Below are 13,074 nucleotides of genomic sequence, written 5' to 3'. Positions count from 1 at the left end.
TTTAATTAATGTGTATAACATTATAAATAGATTAGATTAATTTAATATGATACATTTTACCTAACACCGTATTTGTCACTATTTTCAATTCATCAATAAATAAATTAATAATTTCATACAAACAAAATTACATAATCATGATTCTAATTAAAATTTCGTCTAACTGCGTAGGATGACACATTGAAATAAGTAGCCATGATAAGTTATTGTGATATACTATATAATTATTTAACAAAAAAAAATTACTAATTAAATTTAAAATAAATAATTTAAATTACATCTGAGAATTTAATATAATAATTGATGTACGATTCCACTTAAAAAATAAAATTCAAATTTCTTAGTGTTTTCTGAATAAAAAATAAATACAAGATTTCATTTTCTTAATAACATCATAATATATCCTTACCAAAAGAACAGTAAAGATTAAGGATCCAATTAAACAATGCCAAATGTTGCTCTTACGTGGCCTTAACCTACTCTTTTCTTCTCCACTCCAGTACCTTGCCCAACAAGACAATTGCGATAACAAAAAGAAAAGATCATAGCTACACCAACTGGGAAATTAATTCATTTTCAGTTTCAGGATATCAATAGGTAATTGTAACTCAATTTTCGTAGAGGGACTTTGGAGGAAAGAAATGCCATTCTCTCCGTCATCAGCCTTTCTTCACGAAATCGACGAAGCTCTACCTCTAATCCCTAGCCTTCCGAACGACGTAGCCGCCCATATCCTTTCCTGCCTCCCTTACTCCCACCACTGCCGCCTCAAGGCCACCTGCAAGCCCTGGTACATCTTCCTATCTTCAAAAACGCTCCTCTCCCTCCACCTCAACTGCCTTTCTCACCTCCTCTGCATCTTCCCCCAAGATCCTCACATCTTCTCCCCTTTCCTCTTCGACCCCGAGAACCTGGCCTGGTGTCCTCTCCCTCTAATGACTTGTAAGCCTCACGAGTATTCTTTGCAATTTCACTTCCATCTCCCTCAGGCCCCACATCTACGTCCTTGGTGGCTCCTTCTTCGACACCCGCTCCTTCCCTCTCGACTGTCCTTCCCCGTCTTCCTCGGCTCTCCGCTATAACTTCCTATCTTCCTCATGGGACCGTCTCGCTCCCATGCTTCCCCCCCGAGGGAGCTTCGCCTGTGCTGCAATTCCCAGCGCTGATCAAATCATCGTCGCCGGCGGTGGGTCCAGGCACACCATGTTTAGGGCTGCAGGGAGTAGGATATGTTGGGTGGAGAGGTACAACGTGGAAAGAGATAAGTGGGAAGCATTAGATGGGTTACCCAGGTTTCGAGCTGGTTGCGTGGGGTTTACGGTTAGAGGAGATGGGGATGAGAGGGAGTTTTGATTGATGGGAGGGTACGGGGAGTCGAGGACTGTCTCGGGAGTGTTTCCAGTGGATGAGTATTATAAGGACGCTGTGGTGATGGAGTTGAATGAAAATGGGGGTGGGAAGTGGAGGGAAGTCGGGGATATGTGGGGGGAAGGGGAGAGGCCTACACTTTGGGAAAATCGTTATCATGGAGAACGAGGAAGGGGATAGACCTGCTATTTCATGCTTGATGACAATGATATCCTCAGGTAATTTTGTTGTTCTTTTTTTCGAGATAATTAATTTAAAATTTATATTCTCGGAAATATTAATTGTGGTATTCTGGCATATTGCAAAGCTTCTCTTCTTTGAGGATGTTATTGTTAGACATAGTGTTATAAGGTAGCAAAATACCTCTATGAGTTAATAATTTTGCTAGAGATTAAACATTATTGTGAGAAATAAAATCCTATATTTCAGTTTCTACCATGTGATCACTGCTCAGAAATAGGAAAAAAGTTCTATAGTTACCGTTTGATGCAATTTGAAAGGCCCTTTTATGTATCTGCACAAGGCGTGTTCTTCAATAACGGAACTTGGTTTGAATATATTTGAGCTGTATTCTTACGTCAAGGGGAAGCATTATAAATTTACAGATGATAAAGCATCTTCATCAATTAAATTTGAATATTGAAATGAATCGCACAGGCATTGTGCTTCCAGATGATAATTCAGATTGTGCCTTGTTTAGCTTATCTTCTGTGTGAAGAAAATTGCTTTCACTTTATCTAATGAAGGATAATGAGTAAACTGAAAGAATCTGCATGAATTCAAGAGATGCAGGCCCCTTTCACGTTACAATAGAAGATTGGGTTGGAGGAAAAAGTGTACAAAAAGCTTTTCTTTTTCTATCGTTAGTAATCTTTTGTCCTTTTAGTTGTGAAATATGTGTTAGCTCTCAAATATTGAAGCATGCAGCAAAAGAACTCATAGAGTTGAACCAAGACATGCAGTGGAAAACTAATTGAATTGAGCTAATAACTTGAGTCTCAACCTGAAAGATTGTTTGTATTGTTGAGTTGAATAATATCTTCAGTTGCAGAATGAAACTATATTCCATTGGTATCAGAAATATCTTCTGCAACAACATAGCCCAAAACTTTGATGCATTATGGCTTTTTTTTTTTTTTCTTTTTTGGGTGGTAATGATTAGAGCATGTCATTTTTTTCTTTTTGTTGATACTTTGGTTACTGAAGAGCATAAGCTTACATTTCACTATTTCTTTGATGCTGACACATATGGATTGGATTTTGCCTAATTGCCAGTTTCAGACGGTTGTTAAATCTCGTCTGTGGCACATTTGTCTCTTTTAATTTGTTCCATTTAGTCAGATGCTAGTATTAGACTGCATGATTCCATCTACTATCAACAAACATGCATTTTATCTAAATCATGCTCTGCCTTTTTTAATTTCCCTTTAGATGTATTTTTTAAAGAAAAACCAGAATTTCAAGTTATTCATCTTTTTGTTCGTTCCAAAAACTTATTTTAGGTCTTAGGTAACGTAATTAGACATTCATCTTCACTTTATTTCTTTGCAGATATAACATGGCTTTTAATTGTTGGCAAAAGGAGTCCAGTGTACCAAAGGAGAGCTCCTTACATGAGTTCATTCGGTTTTGTTGTTCTGAATGGGGAGTTACACGTAATGACTATTGTAAATGGAATTGATTCAACAGAAACTCGACAGTCACGGCAGCAGAAAAGGGCAGGATATCCAGATTTATCATCCTAGGAAGAAGACATGGAGATGCCTTGTGACAAAGCCACCATTCCAACAACCATTGGATTTCAGTACCACAACTATGTGTACAATTCGACTGTAGAATGTAAGAATATCTCCTGCTTACTGCAGTTAATTGTATGTAAATAGTATATCCATTCATATATAATGTCTGTCGATGCTTGTGGTTCTTCTTTATTTGTATTGTACAGAGTGTGATAAAGATGTTGGATCTCTCGTGAATGACTTTATGTATCCGGTTATTCTGAATAGATGTAAATGCCCATATGTCATCAGATGCCACATGGATAGAATAAACAATAGTTTTTGCAATTGAACTACTATAATCTATACTAGAATCAGACTCGCAATTTGGTGCAGAACAATTTTTATTTTTAAAAATTATTTGTAAATATGAAAGAAGTAAAATTTTTTTGTTAAATTTTAATAGATAGCAACATGTAGATAGATATAAGTGTATTTATTTATTTTTTTGTTCAGGAGAGTATTTATTTTTAATATAAATTATAACTTAATTATATACAAATATAATTTTTTTATTAAATTAAAGTATTAAATAATATCTTTATTAATATAATACATATATATAAATATAAATTAAATAAGTAATGAAAAATATATTTTTTTATATATCCTGAGAAAGGTCGGGACAAAGCTTTTCAAATTTGATTTTGCTTAGATCAAAATTATTTAAAAAGTTTAAACTTAATTTAATTTTCATTAGAAAAAAAATTTATCGATTAAATTGTGACGAATTGAAATACACTGAATATAAATTGTTTTATTATTTACATCAATGGAATTTTTTAAATAAAATTTATCCAATAAATAAAAGTTTAAAGAACAAAAAAATGACAAAAAAAAAAGTTAAACGAGATGGCAGGAAATTTATCAAATTAAAATATTAAATAATTTATTTTTAATAATATATAAATATAGAATTAAGTAAATAATAATAAAAAAATTGCCTGGTTTATGCTCTGGCTTTACTTCAATTTGAGTTTCATTTTAAAAAAAATCAATTTAATTATTCCGAATTAAAAGAAAATGTACTCATTGAATTAGAACAAATCGAATTTATCGAATACAAGTTATTTTATAATCTCTGATTTTGTGTTTCATAAAAAAATGATTTTTGAAAATTAAATTTTACATTTTTAGATCTTTTTTTGGTAATAAATTGATTGGTCAACAAAAAATTACTTTTTTTCATAAAAATATAAGTCATTTTTTCTGAAAATTATCTTCTCTTTTTCAAAAAAAAAAAAAGATAATTTTTCATAAAGAGCTACGTATGAGTAGAATAATTTATTAATGTATTTAAGTATAATTTTTCTTAAATCAGATCTTATACATAATTTTTTTAAACTCAAATTTCATTTGACTCGATTCAAAATATTATTATATTAATAAATAATATTTTAATTTAATTTTTTTAAAAAGTTAAAATATTAATGTTAAAAGATTTTTAATATTTTAATTTTAAGTATTTTTATAATTCTACTTAAATAAGACTCTAAACATAATATTTTAAGTTTGAACTCAATTTAATTTGACTTAAAATATTATTATATTAATTAAAATATTTTATTTAATTTTCATAAAAAAATTAAAACATTAACATTAAAAGTCTTTTGATACTTTAATTTTAAATATTTTTACTTTGTATATTATTTAACATAAATATTTTTAATATTTCAATAATAAATGATATTATATTATTATTTTAATAATAAATAATAAAATATATAATAATATTTTTTATTTAAATAATTAATGTTAAATAATGAAATAATATTATTTTCTTAATATGAACATTTTTAATAATTTCTTATTATTTTTTAGTTTAAAATATATAATTTTATATTTTTATTTATTAAGGTATTTATATTACTATTTTAATAATAAATATAAATAAAAAAATTTTGTTATGATTTAATAATCGAAACTTTCAATATAAAATATAAATATTTTAATAACAAATATTACTATTTTAATATTAATAAAAATAATATTTTAAGAATAATAATACTATTTTAAATATTTTAAAATATTAATATAAAAATAATAAATAGTTTTATTTTAAGTATTTTTTATATTAATATACTATTTTAATATTAAATATTATTATGAAAATATAAGTATTTTTTAATATTAACACTTTTAATAATAAATCATTTTAATATAATTTAATAATAAATAATTTTTAATATTTTTATATTTATATCAATATTTTTTTTAAAAATAGATTTTTCAAAAAATAATTAAATAACAAAAAATATTTTTAAGAAAATAATTTTTGAAAATTAATTTATGTGAAACAAGCAAGTTATTATTTCAATTGAATTTTTTATTATAAAATTTATCTAATAAAAAGTAAAAGTAAAAAATAAAAAATAAAAAAGCAAAAAGCAAAAACTTTAAAAAGCAAAGAAAATGAAAAAAAAAAAAAAATAGGTATCACTAGACATCGAAACAGAATGAAACACCTTAAATCCATTCACAATTTGATCCGTATTCGAAAATAATTTGATTCAATCTAGATTTTCTTTTAAATGCACTTATGTTGGATTTGTGTATATCAAAACTAATCAAATATGTATTATTTCATTATCTTTACGTCTATTTAATTTTTTTTAACAAAATTTATCCAATTAAAAAATACCTAAAATTAATAAAAAACAAAAAACAAAAGATAAAAGATAAATTAAATAAAAAATCAAATAAAAAATAAAAAATAGAGAATGAAGGAAAGGAGGGATGCCACATGAACACTCCCTCCTTTCTCTTTTTTCTACAAAATTAATATTATTGATTATATTTCGTGTTCCATGCATCCTTATTCTTGCATTTTTATTTCCAACATCAGTCACACAATTCCCGGAACCGGGTGGGTTATTGATTCTGTTTGCAAGCAGTTAAAACTAGCAGCAGTCTTTCGTCCAAGTCTTTTCCTACTCATGTTTCTGTTCCATTAAAATCTACAGTCAATTTGTAGGAGAAAATATAGAATTCGGGCCAAGGACACCATCCCCATATTGAAGAAGTAATTTCTCGTTATTCCCCGTTTGGAACGGGTCTTGCATTCTTTTTCTCAAGTCTCTGCCCTCATTTCCCCAGTAAATTAAAATTTTCTCGTGTGATGTGGAAGCTTACCACAGAAAACCTGTGACTCATTTCAGGCATTCAAAGCATTAAGCCTTACAGTAACCACGATTCCTCCAATATTTCACACCTTCATCAATGCCCGTAGAGGAAGCAATGAAACAGAGACCCGACCCGGTCAATAGTCCAACCACATGTCTATGTAGAAATTAGATTTTATTCATGCTAATTCCTTATTATAGGCTAATTAATCCATTGTGGCCCTCATTTCTTACCGTTGAAATTTCCCTTTTCCGTGGTGCGCTAAATGCTTTGCAAAAGCACGGCCCGTGACTAAGATCTGAGGGCCAGAATAAGCGGGTCTCCACACCGGGAATGCTGATCAGCCTCAGGAAATTTCAGAAGAAAGAGCAAAGCCTAACAAGAAACTCCCAAAGGCCAAAGTCATTAGTCCAAACCACATGGCAATTGAAATTTTCACTGCTGTTTTGATTCAGCAAACAAGATTTTGCTTATGTCGACTTACATGACGCCACCTATGCTTTTTTTCCCCCTTGAAAGTTAAAACTTGGGCCAAGATTCCAAAGTAATTCTAGTCATTCAAGTTGTCAAAAACACATATAAATGCTACCTACCTTACAATGTAATCTTCATATTGAGATAGGCTACATCGATCTTAGTTACTTGTATCTTGGCTAGGTTTGTCCCATATACGTTAAAATGAGGTGCCTACATCTATTTCTTGTCACTGCAGCCGTGATTTTTCTTGTAAGAACCCATCCATGCGATGCTGCTTCCAGGGTTCTAAATGAAAATGTTCTTGTGTTACAGTCTCTCCAAAAGGGACCTGTCAGTCCTTCTGGACACAATGGCTGCACCAACATTCCTGGCCGTGGTGGTCCACCTTGCACCAGCCAGAGGACCTTCGCAGGCCATGTTATGCCTCCTCCAAGAAGCCTGCAACCGGACCGAATGGTTCCATTCAGTGCAGCAGCTAATCTTAAATGAATCCTTTTTGTTGGCTGTTTCAGCAACTAATAATTAGTACTTCATAAATTTAGCTGTTTATACTTTATAATATGAAATTAAAATAATGGAAACATTCCCAATTAATGTTCTTGTTTATTGTTATTAATTCCTTGTTTTTTGATGAGATAAGGCATTTGCTAAACAAGAAGATGAATTGTGAATAAAACAATCAAAGTTTTTCTTTTATTTCATTTCTTTGGCATCTAGATTTGTTGCATAATGATGAGACGTAAACATATATCAATGCTCCTGCAGCCCTGCGTTTGATATCAGGGGCGGACGTCCCTTATGCGTCAAAAGATTTAACCACCCTTAGAATATATATATATATATATATATATATATATATATATATATAAATGGAACCCTTCTAAATTAAAATTATTAATTTTATTTATTTTTGATTTCGTAATTTAATTTTATGGGTTATAAGTTAAGAGGGCCGGAATTAAAATTATATTGTTATTTCTATACCCACCAATCACTATTTACAAATCTTTAAAATAAAAAAATTGTAACAAAATTTTAAAATCACAATAATGTGAACTTAATAAAAAGTCAAATTATTTTTTAGTTTTTTTAAAAGGCTCTAAATTTTCAATCAAGTATAAATGCTTCCTTTTCTTGGTAACTTCTTATAATTCCTCCTCTCCATATGATTTTTTGCTTTTAATTTTACTCTAAATCTTTATTGCATGTTGTCTTACAATTTTTTTTTTGTTTTTGAAAAAAAGATTAAAATCATTCTATAAAAATTTTGAACATAACTTTGAATTTTAAATTTTCAACTTAATTTAAACACATGTAACATATTTGTGAATGCACCCCAGCAGGAGAAAAACTAAAAGTGATTCGATTTGGATTTTTTTTCTTAATGAATCATTTGACTTTTTCAATTTCTTGTCTCTTGGTCAGGACTCAGGAGTAAGACATCAACCAACTTTATTTAAGAAAAAAAGTGGAATTGTTTCTTCTAATCCTATGTACTAAAGTTAAACCAACTTAATTGGCCATAAGAAAAAAGTTAAACCAACTTAATTAGACCTCTTTTTGTCTGACATAATCTGTTTCGAGTTTTGCAGCACTGTGTTTTTTTCATCTACACTTGCAGCTCCATAAAGCTAGCAAAGTCCTGAACAAAGTCGAAGCAATATTCCAAATTTCATATGGAAAAAATTAAGAGGATTCACAATTTTATATATATAGACACACGCGTAGAGACTAATGATTTTGAATAATAAATATCAACCAACAAGGGTTCCCAACCAAACATTACTTGGATTGGCTGTCCTAAGCCAGAATTAATGAAGAAAAGAATTTATAAGAATAGAAAAAAAAAACTAGAAAAGAAAAAAAAATGGATCACATTAATAAATATTTTTTGAATTTTGGATGGCTAAACTTGTAGTGTAGCTATTAAGAACACTTGTCTTAATCACGAGTCCCTTTGGCAGCGGAAGCCACCTCAAACTCAGCAACTACGCTATGAAGTTCTGAACAGGTTTTTCCTATGGGAAAATACCATCTTTTTTTTTCAATTGCAAACCAATTTTTTTCTTCTTCTTTTTTGTAGTTAGAGTTTGACCAGAGCAATTAGAGGAAGATCAAAGATATATCGAATTGGATGAGATTGGTGGAAGAGATTCACGATTTATAAAGGGAGAAACGCGGTTCAATGTTTACTCTATGGGTATGGTTTGACTGCAGCCGGAAAGTGGCTTTACTGAAAATTTTTAATTTGACTAAGCCCTGGTTTGAAGGTTTAAACGAGGTGGAACTGATCAACGACACGTCATCTTCAAACCCTAACAGTCGTAAAAACTGGGGAACGCGGACGATTTACGTTCGTATTACTGCCAAAAAAAAAAAACGATTGGGAAATCGTGATACGTAACTATTTAGTCAAACATAATATTAAAAATTATGATATTATATATAAGATTACGACAGAATATAATCTAAGATTAATAATGTTTTGAATGTAATATTATGTAATTAAATATAATATTACGAATTATGATGTTATAATTAAAATAATATCTAAAATTATGATATGATTATTAATATTATAAGAATTTTTTTAATTAGTGAAATTTTTTTATATATAAATAGGATATTTATGTATAAAATTTTTTCAATTTAATAAATATAGAATCGTTTGTCTTATAGCATAATATTAGAGTTAAGGATTTTTTTTTATCGTTTTTTTATGTTAATTTCGTCAAATGATAATTTTTATTTTTATTTACATGTGATGAAGATTTATTAAAATGATGCTATCTTATATTTGTTAAATATTAGATTTTTTGTGATTTTATATTTAAATTAAATCATTTTATTTATTGTTAATTAATTTTAAGTTCAATGTTTAAAAATAAACGTGGAAGTAAAGATAGAAAAAAGAACAAACATGCATGCAGCCGAGCTATACAGCCAAGAGCATAGAATTTGTGTCGTCAATGGAGTTAAAATCATCTGGTATAAATTTAAAAGGAGACCTTTTGTAGCCTTGTAGGGCACTTGAAATGCAAGCTTATTTTCCACCTTGGAATAGAAAAAGAAGAAACAAAAAGCTTCAAATTCTCCTGCAAAAGTCTTAGCAATCTTATTCCAAAATTCAAAATCAAACAACGGGATGAAATTAAATTGAGGAGACGACTGCAAGAAGATGTTTTTATTTGACAAAACTTAGGACTGACTTGAATATTTTAACCGAATTCCTTAATAAATCAGCACACTCTTTTGAAGCAGGGAAAAGTTCTGACTTCAGGGTTACAAACATGCCTTTTATTCCCAGAAAAATCAGATAAGATAGTCACCCTAAAATTATCGAGCAAGTGGAAACGGACAAGCGCTGGAGATGGGATGTGGCAGTTTGTGTGTATGTATCATGAATATTCTGTTAATTCTGTTAAGTGTAAAATATGAAAATTATCATATCGAATTAACGTAAATACGTGAAACACAAAACATATTTTTTAAAATTTTATAAAACCTACATATAATTTTTATTAAAATTTTAAATTACATCATTTTTCTGTCTATTACTGTGTGGGTTTAAATTTGTCCAAGCACTGACTACTTGAAAGAGCTGGCGTACTTTCTTGATGATGAATCATGATCCACTCTACATACCCTTTACAAGCTTATGCTTATGCTATTATTGTTGGCTATTTAAAACAAAGCTGTTCAAATATAGAATGGTTGAATCCTAGATCAATACGAGAAGGGAGTTAGAAAATCATGTATGAAATACAAATAAACCGAAATAAGTAACTGATACAGGTTGCAAGTCCCTAACTGACAGAAAGGAAAGATCAGATGTTAGGCCACAACACTTGGTGGAATTTTTAATTGGAAGTTTTCCTAATATGAGCTACAAGCTGACAGTTCCCTTCTCGTGCATCTAATCCATGCACTTTTTGGGTTCTTTTTTAAAGAAAATTCAACAAAGATCACAACAGGACTCACTGTCTCCACAGATTCGACAAAACAAATTCATGTGAAAGAGTTTAAGAGTACACATCATTGATAGAAATAAAGACACTAATCACTAACGTTAGTAGAATGGAATCCCATGTTTCTACAAGTCGTTGCACAGCGACCACTTAGATGTATATTATCAACACAAATGTTAGGCGAATATCACTTGGAAAAAGTATCCACTAGTTTCTCTTTCAATTGTTCAGCAGCACCACCTGGGGCTCGAATGCTGAAGATGTGGACAACCTTGTCATTATCCGTTGATGATATGTCAGACTTGTGTGCTGTAATTTGATTTTCCTTGAAAGCTTTTAAGACTCTAGAAACTGGGTGAGAATCCAAGGGGCAGCGCATTGTCACAACTGCATCTTGATGCCTTTGCTGAAAACCTATATCAGGCATTGACAGCTGCTTTTGCGTATTCTTTACCATCTCCTTCTCAGTTTCCAAGACTCTAATCTTCATTTGGAGGTCAGTGATATAGGTAATGGCATCACCAAGCAGAGAAGCGTTGTCCATCTTCGAGATGTTAGGGATGATAGCTCTTAATGCATAGAATCGCTGATTAAGCTTTTCTCGCTTCTGTCGCTTTGCTTCAACGTGCTTCAACGTCCCAATACACCAGAATCACCTGTATTTTCCATTTTCCACGCCTAAGATCCGGTGATTCTGATTAGGATTCTTCTGCATACCAAAAAAATAATAATAATAGAGTCGTCATCGAATGGGCTGAAGATATCCAGGATAAGTTTGACTACGGATAATAAAAAGATACTGGGCAAAAGCTAACATGCACCAGCCGGGAATCGAACCCGGGTCTGTACCGTGGCAGGGTACTATTCTACCACTAGACCACTGGTGCTGGTTGATATAAAATAATTAACATTTATCTATTTCTGTACAATTTGGTTTTTTTTTTTTTTTTTGTGATGATTGATTCCTTCTTGACGTATAGAATTGATTAAGTTACATTTTTTTAAACTGATTATTCAAAGCTCTAAAATAGGAAAATTATATTATAACAATAAAAAGACCATTCCTTATTAATATAATTCATATAATTGAGAATTAGATGATAAATGAGAAATATCAAATATAAATTTAAATTCTTAAAATAGTTTGATGTTCAATTTACACAACATGTTAGTTTGCAATTGATAACTTCATATCAATAACAATAAATTAAAGTTATCTTATACTTCAATTTACTTCAATTTCCAGTCAATTCAACAATTTTACTGTTCATTTTGAGTACAGTAAATTAAACGCAGCAATTAAAGCAATAATTATTCTTTTCTTCAGGTCCAATTCAGATATGAAACTTGATTGATTAATATAAAGACATGCATGCATGCATAGGAATTGAGCTGTCGTATGTTAATGTTTCTCCTTTTAGGCTATGATCTTTCCAAAGAACAACTAGTAAGTTTTCATTTGGATTCCACCACACTTTCAATGTGGTATAATTAAACTTACAGTATCATCAATTAAATCTAAATGACAATTTTAATGAAATTAAGTCAGCATAAATTTTTTATTGAAATTTTTTTTTCAATCGTAGTTACATTAATTTTTTTTTCAATCGTAATTATAATAATTTTTATTATTATTTTCAATCTCATCGTCTATCCAAATAAAACCTAAGTATAGTTGATCTTTCCAAACCTCAGCCTCATTGCTTTGAGCTGTGCCATCTCACTTGCACAATCAAATCGGTAACTCACTTGTACTGCATGTCAAACAATGTCTAAGATTCCAACCCATGTGGCCATTTCTGTTCTTTTTATCAGGAAAACATTAGGCTTAAGGATGCCTAATGTTTCATATCTTGATGTGATGTCTCAACAAAAAGGAGAGGATTGGCGTATAACATGCAATTAAGACCAACCTTACAAGAAAGTATGCAGAAAATTTCAGAGCATGATCATTCAATTGCTGAAAATTTTTCTTCATAGAAGCAAGCGATTACAATGCTTTGGCGTCCGCTATTGATCAGGAGGCATCATTAATTGGTTTCCTCAGTCATCACTGTCACTGATCACACATACTAAAAATTTAGCTGTAGATAACTTCTTGTAGCGTAACAGTTCCCCATCTCTGCATTTGCTAAGAGGAGTTGAAGTTCTTTGTTTGTTAGAAATTCTAATGTCATTTGAGGCTATGATAATTCGCTTCCCAACTTCACTACTTATGAACTTATCCCTTGGAATTACAGTTGTTCGGTCCGCTGGTGACAGAAACAATGATTGCTTTGAGGGCTTAATTTCTGACCATAAATGGTGGAGAGGCACCGATTTGTATGCTTGAGGCCTTGTGCAGTAATTGTCTGCTTTAA

The 13,074-nt window shown here is 30.6% G+C and overlaps 1 non-coding gene and 1 pseudogene across 1 annotated transcript; one reads left to right on the top strand and one right to left on the bottom strand.

Annotated features, from left to right (window-relative positions):
• Nucleotides 1-641: 641 nt before the first annotated feature.
• On the top strand, nt 642-3,204 carry LOC111283954 (F-box/kelch-repeat protein OR23-like; annotated as a pseudogene).
• An 8,326-nt stretch (nt 3,205-11,530) lies between these two features.
• On the bottom strand, nt 11,531-11,601 carry TRNAG-GCC (transfer RNA glycine (anticodon GCC)). The gene has a single exon. It is a non-coding gene; the product is annotated as a tRNA-Gly (tRNA).
• Nucleotides 11,602-13,074: the final 1,473 nt, after the last annotated feature.

This window comes from Durio zibethinus, chromosome 3, assembly GCF_047325235.1.
Source record: "Durio zibethinus cultivar Kanyao isolate XHJ-2024 chromosome 3, ASM4732523v1, whole genome shotgun sequence".
NCBI lineage: Eukaryota > Viridiplantae > Streptophyta > Magnoliopsida > Malvales > Malvaceae > Durio > Durio zibethinus.
Note: the sequence above shows the minus strand (reverse complement) of the source record. Positions and strands in the feature narration are given on the sequence as shown.